Source organism: Octodon degus, unplaced genomic scaffold, assembly GCF_000260255.1.
Source record: "Octodon degus isolate 3935 unplaced genomic scaffold, OctDeg1.0 scaffold00013, whole genome shotgun sequence".
Classification (NCBI taxonomy): Eukaryota; Metazoa; Chordata; class Mammalia; order Rodentia; family Octodontidae; genus Octodon; species Octodon degus.
The window spans coordinates 16,065,779-16,078,494 of NW_004524589.1; the positions used below are offsets into that span (position 1 = coordinate 16,065,779).

General features: G+C 35.8%; 1 pseudogene; it reads left to right on the forward strand.

The window, feature by feature from the left end:
- The first annotated feature begins 10,787 nt into the window (after positions 1-10,787).
- On the forward strand, positions 10,788-12,372 carry LOC101578715 (annotated as a pseudogene).
- Positions 12,373-12,716: the final 344 nt, after the last annotated feature.

Sequence of the window (12,716 nt, forward strand, 5' to 3'; positions counted from 1 at the left end):
TGACACAATTTTGGAAGACAACACTATGCATTGCAACAAATACTGTGAAATTTATATTAGTTTATTAAGTAAATTTCTGTATCACTTGTAATTTTCCTGTTTTAATACTATTTTGTACTCTGTAAAATAAAAAAGTGACAATAGCATGGGGAGTATTTGGGAAGGGATAATCCAGGACAAACAAAACAAAACTAGACAAAACAAACAAAAAACCTGTGACTGCAATAATTATTATGAAACATTTTATAACAAGAGATTTTGGTGTTGTCTGGGAGGAAAACCGACAGGACCTAATTATTGACTGAAAATTAGCTTTAAAGAGAAATGATATGATTTTTATGTAGTTGTACGCAAAGTAATACCAGTGGTTAATGTTAGAGGAAATAAAAGTGAGGATCAGATTTCAAGTCATTGTACAGAATCAAGCTTTTCTGAGGTTCATGACAGAGGTGTGAAAAATTGTTAGTTTTCCACATACACAAGATATAATTGAAAGATGAGATGCTTAGGTTCAAGAGACAGGAAAGAGAAGTAAAAGAATTAAGAGACATATTTTTCAATAAAGGACTCATCTGTTAATAAAATATTTAGTATTTTGTGTAAAAGACTATATAATACACTTTTGAAAAAATCAAGCTTATATATTTTGTTATTATTTAATAGTTATGCAGACAGAAAAATACAGACACACAGAGTAAATAAGTTAGCATTTTCAAATATTCTATACATATAGTATGAATAACGGTACATGTTACTTAATGTTTTTCTTTTTATGAGATGAATTATAAATATATTTTCTTCTGATGTTTTTCAAATTCAGTTCATAAAGAACACTTTCCTTGAGACATGTTAGTTCACAGAATTTACTTCTCAGAATTTGTGTTTCATGTACAGTTACTAGACTGAGTGCAGAATATTAATGAATGAAGCAAGGAAACACTTGGTAATCAAATACATGCTAAAGGAAAATAGCAGTAAGTACCAATGCGGTTTTCATGATTAGCGGTATTCTCCTCTAATCTGCTGCTTCTAAAATTGAATAGGGAAGGGACGCACACATTTCATCAGACCCTCATGTGTGAAGGCTGATAAAAAAAGACAGTGTGTGTTTAAACGTAAAATGTATTACAGTAAAAGACACATCGCCATTCATCCCCCTCTCGTGGGATGCCTTCGCCCTTCCTGCCACTCACGGGGCCACTTCTGGACGCTCTCTTTATCAAGTGCATTACCAGGAGTGATTAAAAACACAGCGACTAGGGCTGCTGGATGCCATCCAATGAAAAGGCTACTCTACAATCATTGTATAGTGTGTCCTCACCCACCTTATGCACCGGATGTGGTCCCGTGTGGATTCTGGCTCGTCTCCCATCAAAATTACCTTCCGGATTTGGAGGCAGCCAGTGTAATCAAAGACATTCATGAAACAAGTCTGGAACTATGTCAGAAAGGGGCTTGATATGTGCCTTCAGTCTAAGGGGGATGTATTTTAAAGGTGATAACATGACAATGTTTATATTTACTTTAATAGTCTTAAAAACATTCACCCCATTCTTCAGTTGCCTTGAGGTAGAATAAAAGCAAACATTCTAGAAGGTGAAATTTGTTATTAGTGTCTTTCTGAAATTGTTCTTCATACCCAGATCTCCTCTCTATCCAACTATGTGAATTTCCTCACAATGAGGACAATGAAATCACCTTGTTAATTTCTTGCTGTTTTGGCAAACTAGTGGATTGAAGTTACTAAACTATTAATTCTGCTTAATCTTTGAGTAGTTTTACATGCCTTTTACTGTACTTATTGTAGTTTGTATCGTGGCAAGCATAGAAAATCTTAGTTCATGTTACTAAATTTTTGCTGCTGAACCATGCTGTGTCAACAATTCTATATTTTTCTCATTTGGCTTAATTCCTAGAGATTTTTCTTTTACTGCAAGTATCATGTTCATATTTTTAAAAATACTAACAAAAATAATTATAGTCTACAGGGACACTTCCTAGTTATGAAGTATTTAACAAAGGAAAAATAGAATATAACTTTCAAATACTAATATTTTCCTAATTCCTATATTTCTGTATTTTTCTAATAGCTTACAATTTAATTTTTATTTACAGTTAATTTGATGTGAGATATTTGACTTACAACATTAATTGTAGTGCTTCAAATGATTGTATAATATTATTACTGAGCAGTTTAATTTTTCATGTAATGAACTTCAAGTATTGAGACTATAATGAAATATTTGTTGCATTAACTTTTTGTGTCTAAATGGAGAAACAGAAAAAATAGTAATTACAATTTAAATTGTGCACAGAATGACTTTGTCTTCAGGCAATTCAATACTTAGAAATCATATTTGAATTGGGATTTCTCTTCTTCCTTCAGTATCAAAAAATGCAATTTCTCTGATAAGAAATCAGATTATTTAACAATGATTATCTAAGGTCTTGTCACTGAGGCTGATCTGAAACAGATCAGACAAAAAAAAAAAAAAAATTAAGCCTGTTCAGCTTCATACCATTAAAACATTTGATAGAAGGAAGTGAGATTTGCCTTTCTGAATTAACCTCCGTAAGATCTGCTGCAGCATTTTTCAGGGCCGCCAAAGTGCATTCCTGTATATTTCCACTTAAGCAATCTGTCAGTCTTAATGCTTATTCCCAAGGGAGGAAAACTCCGAGAGCTATTTCTTATTTAATTTACAAGGACATCCTGTTTAGGTACTTATCAAAAGAACAGAAGGGCTGATGCCAAGTACCACAAACCCTAGTTAAGAAGACTTAATGGGATGAATTGAATAACCTACATTTGAAAGGAACTGTCACATGCATCTGTCCATTAATTCAGCAAGTACTCAGAAAGCCCAATCGTTAGGCCAACATACTTTTAAAAAATAGTGTTTTGCTTTACATACATTAAAAGATTTCTAGGGGAGCAGTACTAACCTTTCCAGGATGATAACTAAATGTCACAGAGCATTAGAAACATAACTGGGTTCAAAAATCATAAGATAAAATTTAAGCACCTATTTATTTCAAATAAGTAATTATTTAACCTAAGGGTAGTAACCTACTATTAGAACTAGTAATAGAAAGTTAGTAACCTATTATTAGATGGTAGGAGGAGAATCCCATGAATTTATCTCTGCGACTTAACTCCTCATTCTAATTCAGAAATGAATCTTAATTCTCAATGCATCTGTTGGAAAACACCATTTAAGATATATCGAAGAACATTTTGAATTTGAAATATTTTTTATTTGAGGGGCAAAATCTTCTTAGGCAAAGGTCTTTACTTTCAAATATATCCAGGCAATAAATTCCAACCTCAATATAATTTAGTTCAACAGTAACACATCACACTATTCTCTGTGTGCTACACACAATAATTTGTGCTGAGTTGGATAATAACAGGAATACAGTGCAAGAAATGAGAGTAAGGAGTCATCCAGAGATAAAGGAACAAAAGGAGAACAATGAAGTCAATAATTCTAAAAGGAGAGTAAGTCACAGTTACAAAAACTGTAGGATTTATTCATGCATTAGATCTCCTAGTGTCTTTGAGCCTGCTGTTTGGCTGCCCTTTGGTACTTCCCCCCAAGCCAAAAATATTCATCCAGTCTTCCAAGAGATCCACTTTGTTTTTCATTAAGCAGCATGTAATATTTGTCAAGATTTTCTTCAATTATACATGAAAGGAATAAATTTGGAAAAAATCATATAAAAGTCTGTGAATTTTTCTCAAACTAAATAACATATCAAATAAGTTCAATTGCTTTATTATGACTTTCTTTATACTTATGTTTTCCACTAAATCTTTTTAAAACTCAAAAGAAAAAAATAGTTACCATTGCCTTAGAACTTCCAAAATACCACATTAAAATAACCTGTGGCATGATCCCAAATTGCAATAGAATATTATATAAAGGCACACTCAGTTCTTTCCTTCATATTTTCTAGTAAATCTTAAGTAAATGACTAAGATTGTAACATTCATACATACGAATCCACAAGATGAAAGTAATTATTATGTATCACAGAATTATATGAATAAAAAAGAAATCTTAGGTCTCTGTACGCTCAAGGAATGGAATTGCTATTGTCCTGGCGCTTCTAGGCACCCTGAAGTTGGCGCTATCAATCAGCCCTTTATGCCTCCCACCAGAGGGATGTTTGCAGTGGCAGGCAGCTGTTGTTTAAAACACTGTTAATGACTAATAGACTGGCAGCAGGCATTGAGACAGTGAGCCTGAGAGTCTGGGAAGGCCCACCAGAGTGTGCCCTCTGTGCTCAGGGAAATTTGCTTATTACGTGAAGGATTATGAAATTAGATTCAAAGGTACTTTCCCAAATGCACTGCTCAATAGCACCAGAAATTACAAATGAGTATACATTTGAGAAAATATAAATACATAATTTCCAACTGGCCATATATATGTATAGATATACATATATATGTATATCTATATATATATGTGTGTGTGTGAGTGCGTGCATGCAATGTTTACTGCGTGCAAAGTGCAAAGTTCCTCCTCGCTACCAATGAAATGTAAATAAATATAAACTCAAATTTTGTAAAGGACATGAGTATTCAGAGATTAAAGCAAAACCCTAAATTAGCTTATTTTCAGATTATGAAGATGATTCCTTATGATTAATACATCAAGATCAAATTTAAAAGATCATCTAATGTGTTTTTTAAGCTAGAAGCAGTAAAAGAAAGTCTTTAGAAAAATTATTAACAATGTGTTTTAAATAGGACACTTAGATTTTCATAAAAGTAGAATGAAAATTTGTATGTGAAAGAAAGTGAGAACAGAATATTGTATTTGAATGTTGATGAAATTCTCCAAATTTCAGGGCCTGCGAGATAGCTCAGTGGACTAAGTGCCTGCTTAGGCAAGAGCAGCAACCCGGGTTCAATCCTGGGCATCACATGCCTTGCCAGCCCCATCCCTGGGCACACTGAGCTGGCCACTGAGACTGGGAGCGGTGGCACATGCCTGTTATCCTAGTGCTGGGAAGGTTGAAAGCAGGAGGATCACTAGGAGTCCAAGCTGCTTAGTGAGACCCTGTACCAAATACATCCAAAAATTAAAAATTACAACTTTCTTTTCACTGTTATTGACAAGAAATAACATGATCATTCTTTTTACTGTTAGTGCTATATGCAAAAATGTTCTCTCTGGATGAAAGTAGTTTTTTTTAAAGCATTAACATAGTTGTGATTTTTATTATATGCAGATATATACCACTCATTTTTAAAACAAAGTTGTAACCTCTAAAATTGAGTATAAAATATAACAGTGAAAAAAAATTTAAAAGGTAAAATTTCAAAATGCCATTGAAGTATTTGCATTCTTTTTAGAAATAAATCATATATGGTATAGTGATAAATGACATTTTTGGTGGAGATAACCCTGCCTATAACTTTATGTCCCAAGTGTATTACTGGCTTCTGGAACATGAATATAGCTAAGTTCCTTCACTACAAGTCGAAGTTAAAAATAATACAAAAATATCACACTTATCTTCAATTATGTTTAGTTATATGTTTCATTTAAGGCCTTTAACTTTTAATAGCAATGATAAGAACAAAAACAATAAACACCGAGGTATAATAGGCTAAAGTGATAGCACACGAGCTTAAAATAAGAAACCAAATTGTTAAATTTAGAAAGAAAACTGACCAATTGATGCTGTTAGACTGTTTGTTAGTAAATGATAAGTAGTCAGATGATAAACCTACTGGGACAGGAAATGTTTCTTTCATGTGTACTATATTTCTTCATAGGGAAAGAAGTTTCTCAATAGAAAATCTAAGGTGATGTTACTTAGACAAATTTACAGATTTATAACCTATTATTAATTGCTGACTGAGTCCTAAAAATAAAGATAACAGATTATCTTCAGTCTCTCCACAGTAAATTACTCAATGAAGCAAGATGTTAATATAGTTATTCAAAAAATACAATTTGATGAAATTATTTTATAATACAAGAAAATGAAACATTAAGGAAAAATGGATGGTCGACATATTATTCTAATGTCTTTATTATGTAAAATATTATAAACTTTAAAAATTGAAGTATAAATAACAAAATGAATAGACTTTTGTCATGGCATCTGAACTGAATGAAGTGAGTAGTGGAGTTTAGGTACATATGTCTTCTTTCCCGAATTTGATTCCTTAAATTTCAAATTGTTTGCTACTCCAGTGAGCATCACCGTGAAACATTGCTTATATGTAGGCAGATATACTGAACTGCTTTTACGTAAAACTACACCTGGAATATTGAAAGTGTTTTAAAATTGCTAGCAGAGTTATATCTTCATACTTGATCTAAAACATGTAGTAATAGGAGAGAAAAATAAGTTTTAGAGAGTAGTTTACCATATTTTTTTAACGTTCTTGTGTTTCGTAGCATCTGTCACTGTGACAAAGTAGCTGAGATGAGCAATTTTCAAGAAGAAATGTCTAGGTCAAGGAGATGGCGTGGCTATCTAAGTGCCTGCCTGGCAGGCGCAAGGCCCTGGGTGAGATCCCCGGGACCACATGCTGTGCCAGCCGTGAAACAGGGCATGGTGATGCACGTCTGTGAACCCAGGGCTGGGCAGGTTTATTTGGTACGAGATCCTGTAGCAAATAAAAAAGTAAAAGATTAAAACAGAAAAAGAAAATTTCAAAAAGAGGACAAGTTTAGCATGACTGGCCATTGCACAGATGTCAGCCCACAGATGCTTACCCCTGGGCAACACTGTGGTCTGTCATGGACGGAGTACGTGAGCATGAATGGTTCATCTCACAAAGACCAATATTCTGCTCAAGGTGATGCTGCTGTTATGGTTTGTGTCTAGTTGTCCCCCCAAAGCCTCATGCAGTCATGGGGTGAGGACTTGTAGAATTTGTGTTAACTCATGATCCACTGGGATTATGTGTGAGCCAAGGCTGGGATTATGGGTTTTAGTACTGCTGGGATTACCCATAGGTGGGTAAGTACTGGGAAGTACCCATAGGTGTGAGTACTTGCCCTACCCTGGGGCAGGTAATTTGCATTAAAATGTAAGGTGGGAAGAGAAGCTAGCTGCTTGAGCTGCTGCTACCCCTCCCTTGCGCTCTTGCTCTTTGCCACCACCATGGAAGGTTGCTTTTTGCACTGTGCTGCTCTGCCTTGGACCCAGTTGAGTATGGACTGAAACCTCCAGTAACTGTGAGCTAAATAAACCTTTCCTTCCTTCATTTTGTGTTTCGGGTATTTGTCGTAGCAACGAGTAAAAAGTAACTAAGACAGCTGCCAATGACCTCACCTCTAGACCCCACCTCTTAAGGCCACTACACTCTTGTGACAGTGCCATGGATGAAGAACCAAGCCTTTGCCACATAGGCCTTGGGTAGACATTGTATATCCAAACTTAACCACTTGCATGTAAAGATTAATCAAAATAATAATGATATACATAGCATCTCAGACTAGATTTCAAATTATGAATGGAAAAAAGTACTTCTGACAGACTGATACCTCTCCTTTGTTCTTTTGAGTTAATATATATTCAGGAATTTTATACTGTCATATAAGTAAAAAAGTACAATATATTCTAGTTGCATGCTATGAAATGTGATTGTGATTTGATGGTTTCATGAATGTGAAATCCTTAGCTCCAAACTCATATTAGCAGTTTTGTGTATGCAAATCATGCTGTAGTAAAATAGTTTTCTTAAAGTGTAAATTAGGAATGGGGAGATAGCTCAGTGTAAGTGCTTGCCTGGCAAGCACAAGATCCTGAGTTTGATCCTTGGTACCACCAAAAAAAAAAAAAAAAAGAGTAAATTAGACATAAATAAAAGTAGGCCACTTTATATATATAAATACAGACATATTAAAAGTAAAGAAGAAAAAAACCTTAACAATGTTAAACAGTGATCAAAAGAAATGTGACATGACAACATTAATTTTAAACAAAGTATGCTTCAGAATAATGAAAATTATCTATGATAAGCATCACAAGAAAATAAAGGAATCAGTTGCCTAAGAAGCCATAATGATATCTATACACCAAATAATAGAACTCAAAATCATATAAGAAAAAATAATATAGGAATTACAGATTCCTATATTAAGGAATTAGTTATTTTAGTAAGACAGTATAAGAAAAGAAAAATGTATACAGATTGGGTAAGCAAAAATAAATTTGCCTTTGTCATAGATGGCACAATTGTCTATATAGAAACTCTCATGGAAACAATTAAAATCCTCTCGGAACTAATGAGCAGTCACTTCCATGTCATATGATAAAAGTGTATTTATAAAATTTAATTATTATCCTGTATAATAATTAAACAATTATTGAACAGTTGGATTTAAATTTGAAAACATAAAACTATATACTAAAATGAAACACACATGCAGAGATGTAACAAAAATGTAGTGCAAAACACTGATCAAATAATAAAGCAAATTTAAATATATATAAAAATATTCTACATTCATAGGGAGACAAGCTTGATAAAGAGTTCTTGTTGACTTGAGCTTCTTACAGCTCAGCATATTAATATGACTTTACTTCTTATACCTCATGTTTATACTTTTCTGCTGGATGGTTAAGACCAAGAAAAATCAAGACCTATATAACAAAAAGTATAACATTTGTATCTGACAAGATCTGTCAAATCCCCTCAGAAATTACCCTGAAACCCTGTACCACAGTTTGTAGATCTTTTGTCAGTGTCAGCGAAGTCTCAATTCAACAACTTCTGACATTACCAGTTCTGCAGATAACCCACTACTATTATGGGCTACTGGACTATATCGGATTATTTTGCTGAATTCATTCACCTACGATAGTTGAATGGCAATGGAACATACATCTCTGACAAAACTAAACCAAAAAAGGGGGATATAAATGCAGGAATGTTTTGTAGTGAAAAAAATATGTATACATATACCTGTATATACAAAATAGTTAAAATAGGTATAGAGCTACTTTTTCTTAGTTCAATGAAAAGAAAGATTTGTACTAATAGTGTTTAGACAAGATATCATGTCTGCATCTTGTGCTATGAATAACTACTATGAAGACAACAATATGCAATGTATTGATTATTGTAACTGTCCTATTAACCTGTTTTGTAACTGTCTCATTGTTATTTCTTTCTCAATAAAATTAGTGTTTAAAAAAGAGTTCTGAAGTATAATGCCCAAATCATGAAAAATGTTATAAATTGAACTTCATTGAAATTAATGGGGCCAAGGAGATAGCTAAGTGTAATAAGTGCTTCCTGGCAAGTGCAAGGTCCTGAGTGTGATCTCTTATATCACCACAAAAAAAGAAAGAAAGAAATTAAAATTCTTACTCTTTGGGAGGTATCTTATGACAATAAAGATAAGTTATGGGGAGAAAATTTATAAAATAGATATCTGATAAAGTAATTACATTTGTTACAAAACATAAAATAAAAAGTAGAAAAAATCCAATTATTTCAATGAAAAAAGTTATGAAGAGAAATCTCACCAAAAGAGTATTTGAAAATGTGTTCAATTAATTTTTTATTAGACAGTTCAGTTAATGAGTCACTGCTACCTATCTTTTAGCATTATTGAGATCAGAAAGTTTGACCCTGTCTGACAGCTCAGTAGACTAAAGCACCTGTTCAAGCAAGCACAAGGACCAGGGTTTGATCCCCTGTATTCTATGCAGGTGCCATCCCTGGGGTGTGCTGAGACTGAGACTGAGGCTGCGCATGGTGGCACAGGCCTGAAATTCCAGCACTTGGGAGGCTGAAAACAGGAGTCCAATCTGTGTAGTGAGACCCTGTACTAAATACATTAAAGAAAAAAACTGAAAGTTTGCCAATAACAAATGCTGAGTAGGATGTGGAACAAGAAATCTCCCTTACTGCTGGCAGGAATGAGAAATTCAACAATTTGGATCATAGCTCAGCCATTTGTTGAATGCTAAATACCATATGATTCAGCAGTCAAGCTCTGAGGTATTTGTTCAACTTATCTGAAGAGATACGCATACCAAATAAAGGCATGTGGGTATTTATAGCACTTTTAATCATAATCACCAATAACTGAAGATAATCATATGTTCTTCTAAATGTAAATGGATGACCAATTAGTGATACAACCATTAAACAGAATAACATTTGGCCATAAAATACATGAACTGTCAGACCATGAAAGACAGAACTAGGAAAAGATATGCAATGCCAAGTAAAATAATCCAGTTAGATAAAACTACATGTGGATTTATTACAAATGTATCTAATATTATCTAAAATATGGTGAATGCTTAACCTTTTTTTTAAATTGTTAGAATAGGAGTATACTGTCATCAACCTACCTCAAAATACTTCCACTGGTTTCAAACACACTAATGCCGTCATTCTTACACTTTCGGAAGCAGTTCTGGAAGTGCTCTTTTGTATTTTCAGTTGCACTGCCATGGATACCTTCAGGTCCTGAATCAATTCAAGACATTACATTTCATGATCACTTAGACTTTGGAGAGCAGCCAAAAGTCACGTAGTGCCAGACTTGGTGAATCAGATGGCTGAAATCATACCATAACTGATTATGGTTTTTTTCAACAAAAAACTGTTTTTTGTTGAATGCCTCTGAGAAGCAGTATTCACCTCCTTTTGATTATTCCTGGTAAAGACACTTAGAAAAAGTGGACTTTTAAGAACTGAAAACTGGTGTTTGAGTTGAAAGAAAATGTTCTGATTAAGACAGTGAGATGGGAGCGGGCTCTCACGTGGAGGCGGGGCGGTGTGTGCTGCAGAAATGATCACCAAAACTCAGAAAGTAGACCTGGATGTTGGGCTTCCAGAGAAAAAGAAGAAGAAGAAGAAGGAGGTAGTCAAAGAACCAGAGACTCAATACTCAGGTGTAAATGATAAGAATTATTTTGCTGATAATTCTGTGAGGACCACATCCCACTCTAGGACTGTAAGCCAAGAGCAGATGTCCCATATACCCTTGTTGAAGAAAAAAAAGAAGAAAAAGACAGGCCACAGCAACTTTTATGAAGAACTCCCAGAATCTGAGCCCACATCACAAGCGAGACAGACAGAGAAGTCACCCAGCCCCAGGAAGCAGGCCTTTGACCACTCAGAGTCCTTCAGTGGGAAGAAAAAGAAGAGGAAGACCTTGCCTTTGGCCACATCAGAGAGCTCAGAGGTAAAGACCTCCCCTGACCCCAGTCTGGGTGAGGAGACAACCAGAGTTTGCAAGAAGCCCAAAAAACACAAGAAGGAAAGAAAGGACCAGGATACCACAGCCTGTTCTGTCCAGGACCCTTGGCTCTGTGAGGCAGGAGATGCTACGTATGGATGCATGGTGGAGAAGGGGGCTGAGGAGCAGGCATCCTCGGGGCAGAAAGGGAAGCAGGGCAGCTCCAGAGAACACAGCAGGAAAGTGAAGAAGAAGAAAGTGCACCAGGAAGAAGACACCCTCCCAGGCCATTCTGAGCTCTCCAGGTCCATGGAGACCAACCCTAGGAAAGGAAAGAAGAAGAAGCCAGTCAGAATTGAGGTTGTAGAGTACATCCCACTAGGAGATCACCCTAAAGCCAGAGTGAAGAAGAAAACAAAGGCTAAGAAAAAGGAAGAAAATCCAGTTGTTGAGCTGGCTCAGAAAAGGAAGAAAAAGAAGAAGAAAGAGAGCACGGTAACAGTAGACCCCTTGGAGGAGGGACCAGCCTGGCCCAGGGAGGAGCCTGGAGAGAGCTGCCCCGGCCCACTGGAGCTCATCCCTGTGGAGCCAGATACAGACCTGGAGGTGGTGATGGAGAAGAAAGGCAACATGGACGAGGCACACATAGACCAGGTGAGGCGAAAGGCCTTGCAGGAAGAGATTGATCGGGAGTCAGGCAAGACAGAAGCATTTGAACCCAGGAAGTGGACGGGAACCCAGTTTGGCCAGTGGGATACTGCAGATTTTGAAAACAAGGAACAGAAACTGAAATTTCTCAAACTTATGGGTGGCTTTAAGAATCTGTCCCCTTCCATCAGCCGCTCCCCTTGCATGACCACAAGGCCCAACATGGCCCTCGGCAAGGTAGCAGCTGACACCTTGCAGCAGAAGTTGCAGCAGGACTACGACCGGGCCATTAGCTGGAAGTACAACCGGGGTGCTGGACTTGGCTTCTCTGCCACCCCCAACAGAGTCTTCTACATTGACAAGAATGCATCTAGGTCTGTCAGGTTGGAAGATTAAATGCTAATGTCTTCTACCTAAATAGCTCAGATGGCTTTTCTCAGTTTTGCAGATGAAAGCCACCTAGCAGCTGTCCAGGATGGAACACCTGTGGATACCTGTGGATGAACTGGGCAGCTCATGTCCTGGGGGCTAAAACACGTTTTTTTCTGTTAAAAAAAAAAAAAAAGACAGTGAGATGTATAATAACAATGTTCTTTTATTGTAACAAATTTTAAAACTGAAACTCATACCTATTTTTTGGACAGTCCTTGCATGATATCCTAAAAAAAGAGAAACATGAAAAAGTCAATGGTATCAACAGTTCTGGAATCAGGAAAGAGGGTGGGCATGTGAAGCACAATGAGGCTTTGTGGTTTTGTGTTTAATATTTGATATTAAACAATGAGGTTGTTGTCTGTTGTCCTATAATGTATATGTGATATTTTGACTATGTCAAAATCTAGGCATTTTAGAAATAGAAAGAACAAACCTTAATTTATAGAAGAAACA